Raw genomic sequence first — 7,682 nt, forward strand, 5'->3', positions numbered from 1 at the left:
TGTTTATTCTTTCACAAAGCCCAAAATATACATTTTTTATAGAAGGTTAAATCACAAAAGAGACCAAAAAACCAAGCGAACAAAATATTCTTATAATATATCAAATCTGTAAACAAAAGTAAATCACTTTCAAGATTTAAAAATTAATAACTGTAGGCTCAATGTATAGGCCTAGTGATTGTTGAAAAGTGTTTATATCTTCGCTGACATCTCCATAGGCCCGATTCTCTTCGACTGTAGCGGCATCCTTCCCTTTCCTAAAAAAAAGTCTTTGTGTCAAGTTTATTTTGCATGGGAATTGGGAGTATCTGAAAGTATAGAACAAGAACAGCTGCTATTTCATGTTGTTGAGGGTTGGATAGAGCTTATGAAGTACATCAGGCATGTTTGATCTATGTTCCACGCTCTCACGGCCGCACAATTTTTATTTCAGCTAATACTGCGGTTTCATTGTGGACGAAATGAGAGTAAAAAAATGGAAAAAAAATATAAAACCTAACCGTCATAAACTAACATAACTAACCAAACTTGCTAATAATATAAAAAGAGATATAAGATAAAAATCTAATGAAGGTTTACTACCTATTCGAAAAAATTGTTCTGTTCATAAAATAAAATTATAAATGCCTCAATTTCTAACAAAAAATGAAGTAATCACATTCTAAACAAAATCTTTAACAAAAAGTTAGTGTCACCGGAGAGATTCAAACTGGATAACTCTTAGACATCGTTTGAGTACTCTATCCACTACACAACGTCGATAGTTGAACTTCGTATCGTTGCGCTAATGGTGTTCTCTCAAGAGAAGAGAGTGACGTCAGACCATGACAGCCAATAGAATGTTCTCATTTTGTCCGTATTGAAAACCGCAGCTGAAATAAAAATTGTGCCTCATGGCCCACTTTAAAATAACTATTTTAAGGTTAAACGTGGCCTTGGAGATTGTTAATGGTTTGCAAGGTCTGTAATTTAAATACTCACTTTTCCACTATTTTCTCCACTGTCAAAAAAATTTTGCATATTACCATTGACTAAATTGTTGAATAGGGCCTACTTGTATTAATAGCCAAATATAATACAAGACCTATATTAACCTATGTTATGTATGAAAGGCATGTATTTAAAAATTTAGTTAGGCAGAGATAGAGTCAGAAGAGAGTGTAAAGGCTTATTTATTTACTCTTATACAAGCTTCAAATTATCTAGAAATATTTTAATATTGCTATTTATTGCCTTATTTTTAGTTAATGAAAACAAAAACTCAACATAAACAATGCGGTAGGCTGTTGTAAAATTAGTCATTCGAGGAACGATTTCCTAAACATACAACAAAACCAAAAGCTATTTTTGCCATTATATCAAACCTTATATAGGCCTACCAATATATTTTTCAAACCGGTAGTCAATATATTTCTTGGCTACCGTACTTCAAACATTAGGTGTCAGAATCTAACAAAATTTTTTTTTTTTTTAGTGAAATGATCAAATTTGCTTTTTAAGAGGGTGAGCAAATTTTCGTACAAAAACGCCATGTACTATCGGTTCAATAACAAAATACTAAGTATTTATATTATTTCGGACCAAATAGGCTCGATTCAATTGATTAATGGTTGAATGAATACATATAATGAACACTGTTACCGTACCGCGACGGTACGAAGTGCTGCCATCGGTGTTCGAGGTGAAGTGGATAGTGTTCGGCTCATAATCAAATATTTATCAGATCGAATCCCACCGGTGACACTAACATTTTGTCAAAGATTTTGCTTAGAATGTGATTACTTCTTAACTGTACATCTTTTTTTAGAATTTGAGGCATTTAAGTTATAATTTTATTTTATGAACAGAACAATTTTTTCGATAGTAAACCTTCATTTGATTTTTTCATTAACAGCATGTTTGGTTAGTTAGGTTAGGTTATGACAGTTTGCGAAATCACACGGCGTTTTTAGACAAAAAAAGTGCTCACCTTGATAGCCTACCAAGTTTTTACCATCTGGTTAGCCTACTTTACTAATCGATCTTGGATGAGATTACCTACAACGTAGCCTCATCAGACACAACACTCCCTATGATTATAAATACATGTTTTGTGATTTGATTAATCTAGTCAAACGATAGGCCTAGCCATACAATATGATATAAAGCAATTATTAATATTTAGACAATTACATGCAATTGATACTGTCATGAAAGCTTGAAAAGCACAAGTCAGTCATACAACAGCAAAATATGATACATTAAAGCAAAATAAGTTAATAAGTTCATTGTACTAAAAACCAAATAAGAGTACTGATAGCTATATTTTAGAAAAACATCATGCAAGATTAATCTATACTTATTTAATACGCAAGCAGGATTTTTGTGACAATTACTCCTCCGAAACTACTGAACCGATTGACATGTTTTTGGTGTCATTGGAAAGAGCGTAACGTGAAGTTGTGCAGGAAACTTTCTTTTTAGGTAAATAATTAGAGAGTGAGGACCTGGGGCCCTTTAAAGTTTCGTATTTCTCCATAAGATTAACATGGGAAACAAACATTGTTTTGAAACTCCAGCTGTTGTCATAAATTAAATATTACATTTGCTTTGACATTTAAATGTAAACAACCAGAACTGTCAAATGCCTGAAGAACACATGTTGTTTTAATTGTAAACAGTCAATGTGTAAATTATCTATGTTGTATTAAAATGTGTATAGTTTTGGATGTTGGTTTGTGTTTAATGATATCTATATAATTAATACGCTACATGAAACTTTGTCGGTTGAACTCCTCCGCCATTTCTTAACCGATTTTATCCATTGACGTCTCATTGGAAAGAGCAAGTCGCGTAGATTTGCAAACTGGTCTTACATTTTTGAAAAAGTCCCTTGGGCTCTGTCCCAGTGGCTGTTAAAGCTCCCATGTTATCCTTATGAAGAACATAATTGTTTACATTTTGATCAGCTGTATTATTGAATTGCTGTTGTTTATTTTTCGATTCAAAGTCTTTTAAACTCATCGGAAGTTATGACTTTTATTTGTTTTTAAATAGATACTTTACTATCTTTGCAATTGCTCGATTTCGAGCAACGTGTTTACTAGTAGAGCTAAAGTCCGCTTTGAAAAATCTTTAAGTCTGTAAAAGGGCCTTACAATACAATCAACCATGCATACATCACATTCTTAAAACTATCTAGGCTAACATGCTGAGCTGACAGAGGAAATCAATTGAAAAGGTCAATTACCTGTAGCTTCAAAGGATGTTAGAAACTTGGTCAGTCTTGTGTAGAGTCTACTGATTTTATTTGACCTCGTGCCCCATGGTTTTATACATGCCTGCGTGCCTGTGAAGAATGAGAGTGTTTAAGTTAAGGGATTTTTGTATTTATGTAACTTAAGACACCTGCAAAAATGTACAGGTTGATTACTGTTTGAATTAGGCTTTAATTACTGCGCAATATTCATAAGCAGTGTGACTAAGCTAAAACAAACAAATAAGAATAGCCTATATAAAGTACAGCAAACCTTGATCGGAACAGAACAAGTTAGGCCTACCAACAAATTATTGTAAGTTAGTTAGGGGTACTTTCCTGTTAGAGAGAACATTCATTATTATTGATGATTTTACGATCTTAGTTTTGGTTAACGAAAACAAAAACTCAACATAAACAATGCGGTAGGCTATTATAATATTAAAGAGTAATTTAATGGTAGGCCTACCTATTAACTAAAATAACACAACCCAACTACACTAATGTAAAGTGAAATGTAAAGTGATGATGTTAACGACTGATATTTTAGTTTAAAATATCTTTTTAGTCTAACTTATAACTGATATTAGGCTACTGTAGTTGTAATGGTAAGTTAGTGGTTGAAATTAACTTAGTAACTTAACCCTCCAAGTATCTCTACTTTTGGTCTTAATGTTCGCCCATTTATTGCGCAATCGCAGGGTTTTATTAAAATGTATCTTAGAAACTTAAAAACAATGTAAAGTATACTGTTTTATATATCATTTTGTTTGGAAAATTAACCCTCCAAGTGTCCATAGTTTAGGCCTTAATGTCCACCTATTTTTGGCGCATTTGCAAGGTTTTATTAAAACGGATCTGAGAAGCTTAAAACAATGTTAATTCTAATGTTCTATATACCATTTTGTTTGGAAAATCATGGGCTTCAATATTATATATAAAACATAAGGAACATTTTTTCAAAAAAAAAATTTTTTAGGTAAAAAAATATAATTTCGAAAATTTTCAAAAAAAAAATAAGTTCGCGCCTAATGAAATTGTATAAATTATAGGCCTATAAATATTTGAAAATAGCCACTTTGTTCTAAATTTTATGAGGATTACAAATATATAATAATATAAGGAAGTATATTTGCAAATAAATAAGTTATGGGCAAAAAACTGATTTCAGTACATAGCGTTTAGCTAAGAATGCATAGCCTAACCATAGCTAGGAATCTGGCTGATAATTTACATCAATATCACTACCTACTTCTTCAGGATCATCAACCAACACTTCAAAACCACTTAAATCTTCTTATAATGCACCACGTATATCACTACTTTTGATTTTTAACACTAAAACAATGATAAACGTAATAAAACACATCAGTCATCGGTCCGGGGGAACCTAGCTGTTTACAAATACACGCACGTCAGCTGTCTGCTACAATATTTTCAGAACTAAAATGAATAGCGCTTAGAGACAGACATCTGGAGACAGCTTAGAATGTAACGGAAAGAACGATACCTAACTCGATCCAGTTCAATCCGATTCAGTCAGTTATAGAGCCTTCGCCGTAAACGATGTCTGCTTGTCGAAAAATCGGCAAGTAACACTATACAAAGTGTGGTGCTTGCCGAATTTTCGTCAAGTAACACTGGGAGGGTTATAGGCTTCAAGGTAGGCCCTAACATATAAAACATTACAAAAAAAATTTTCAACAATTTTTGTGGGGTTAACATTTCTCAAAAATTATAAAATAGGCTAAATGAAAAAAAATTATGTTCGCGCTCAATAAGTTGTTATAATTTATCGGTCTACAAATTTTAAAATAGCCACTTTGTTCAGAATATTATGAGGATTCCAAAAATATAATAATATAAGGAAGTAGATTTGCAAATAAATAAGTTAAGTTATGGGCAAAAAACCGATTTCGGTACATAGCGTTTAGCTAAGAATGCATAGCCTAACCAAACCATAGCTAGGAATCTGGCTGATAATTTACATCAATATCACTACCTACTTCTTCAGGATCATCAACCAGCCCTTCAAAATCACTTAAATCTTCTTATAATGCGCCACGTATATCACTACTTTTGATTTTAACACTAAAACAATGATAAACTTAATAAAACACATCAGTCATCGGTGCGAGGTTAACCAAGCTGTTTACAAATACGCACGTCAGCTGTCTGCTACAATATTTTCGGAACTAAAATGAAGAAACAGACATCAGGAGAAAGCTCTGAATCTGCTGAAAAAAATGATACCTAACTCGATCCAGTTCAATCCGATTCAGCCAGTCCCAGAGCCGTCGCCGTAAACAGTGTTTGTGAGTCGCAAAAGCGACGCATAACACCACAGCGGGTGTGTTATGAGTCGCTTTTACGACACATAACACTCGGAGGGTTAAGGTAGAGCCTATCGTAAAATCAATTTAGGCCCTAGCATAAAAGTTATTTTAGGTTTTAAATAACATACCAGTATTGTTATTCTGCCTCGTGCCTGTGAAGAATGTGTGTTTAAGTGCTTTTTGTATGCAAGAGACAAGCAAAAATGTACAGGTTGGTTACTGTTCGAGTTAAGTTCAAATTACTGCCATAACTTAATCATAAGCAGTGTGACTAAGTTAAGTCATAACAAACATAAGAATAGCCTATAAGTTAAAGTACAGCAACCTTGACCGGTACAGAACAAGTTAGGCCTGCTACCCACGAATTAAATAAGTTAAGGCTAAGTTGGCTGCACTTTACTTGACGTCCTACACTCATTCGACTGTTTTTTCGGTTCGATATTTTCATTCGATTGTTTCATTCGATATATCGTTTGGTTAGTTAGGTTAGGTTAACCTTACCTAACTAACCAAACGATATATCGAATGAAGCAATCGATTAATCGATATATCGATCTATATTTTCATTCGAATGAGTGTAGGACGTCAAGTAAAGTGCAGCCGCTAAGTTAGTTAGGTATGAACTAAAATAACACAGATACCCAACTAAAGTGATACGGTAATGTTAACAGCTGATCTTTCAGTTTTAAAATAATTTTAGTATAAGCTTAACTTTTTACTGTTAAGGCTACTGTAAGTAGTTGTAATGGTAGGTTAAGCTACTTAACTTTAGAGGTCGAAATTAGTGTAGTAAAATCAATCAATGCAGGCCCTAGCATTAAAATTATTCTTGGGATTAAATAACTTATTAAGTTGTTCCGCTTATAAAAAGGCCAACGGTAACTTAATGTAAGTTAGGCCTAGGCCTACTTTAAATTTACAAATTATTGACCAATTCATAGGATAATTAAATTATAGCCTACTTTGAAGTTGTAAATTGGCTTTGGTATGTAACTTAGGTAAAATAATATTGACATCTTAGGCTATGTCAAAGGTTAAACTGCAATGGCATAACCAGGAAAACGCATTTTCGTCTAAATTAAGGTTAGGTAAAAAAGATGTGAGATGATTCAAGCCTTGGAGATGATTAACTTAAAGGCAGAGGATACACGTCCGGTAACCGTACGTGGATTAGACGTCCGGCAATTACTGTCATAACCTAACCTAACCAACCAAACTTGCTGATAATGAAAAAATCTAATTAAGGTTAAATTCTTTCTCTATAAAAAAATTATAAATGCCAAAAATTCTAATAAAAGATGTACAGTTAAGAATAAATGGTATTCAATGCAAACTCTTCGACAAAAAGTTAAAGTCATCAATGAGATTCGAACCCTGGACCTCTTGCATATCAGCCGAGCACCTTATCCACTACACCACGACCACCGATGGCTGAACGTTGTATTGTTGTGGTAAAGGCGTTCCAGGCTCCCCCAACCCCATGACGTCATTGCCGTACGCCTTATCCACGTCCGGTTACCGGACGCGTATCCTCTATGTAACTTAAAACTTCAATTTTCTGGGCAAATGCATTCACAATGATCTCAATGATTAGGCTAGGTTTTACTTTTTCTTTCAGCATTCAAATGAGTTTTTTTTGTTTGCTTATAAATATTAGCCTTATAGGCCTAACTTATTTAGCCTACATAGCCTTGCGTACTATCACACTTACATATTTTATTTGTGTGTTAACAATCAATCTTAGCAGTTGGTACTGCATTTGTAGGTTAAAAGATTTTAATAAATTAGGCTTGGCTCTATTAAGTTACGACTAGAGTGCAAGCCTAGCCTACTTTGATATGTAACTATGAATGCAAAACTTAACTTGATAACAAGATGCACTTACCTTAAAGCTGGTATCTCAAGTTGACCACCATTAAAAAACTGTATTCAGCCGTAAATAATTGTATTATTATACATCAGAATCTCAAAGCAAAGGGAAAAATACAATCATTGCAACATGGTGTGAAGTAAGTGAAATAAAAATTACGAGATTGAGACTAGGACTAGAGATGATTGATTGAAATGAAAGATGCTCTGGAGCTGCCGAGTGCCGATGATGGTCGATGGAA

At 33.6% G+C, this 7,682-nt stretch overlaps 1 long non-coding RNA gene across 1 annotated transcript; it reads right to left on the reverse strand.

The window, feature by feature from the left end:
* Positions 1 to 25: 25 nt before the first annotated feature.
* LOC128982529 (uncharacterized) lies at positions 26 to 7,682 on the reverse strand. Its single transcript, XR_008489683.1, has 3 exons — positions 7,457 to 7,682; positions 3,230 to 3,328; positions 26 to 257 (listed from the first exon to the last, which is right to left on the reverse strand). It is a non-coding gene; the product is annotated as an uncharacterized LOC128982529 (long non-coding RNA).

The sequence above is a fragment of the Macrosteles quadrilineatus genome, unplaced genomic scaffold, assembly GCF_028750875.1.
Source record: "Macrosteles quadrilineatus isolate MER2022 unplaced genomic scaffold, UCM_ALF_1.0 Scaffold_463__1_contigs__length_62671, whole genome shotgun sequence".
Taxonomy (NCBI): domain Eukaryota; kingdom Metazoa; phylum Arthropoda; class Insecta; order Hemiptera; family Cicadellidae; genus Macrosteles; species Macrosteles quadrilineatus.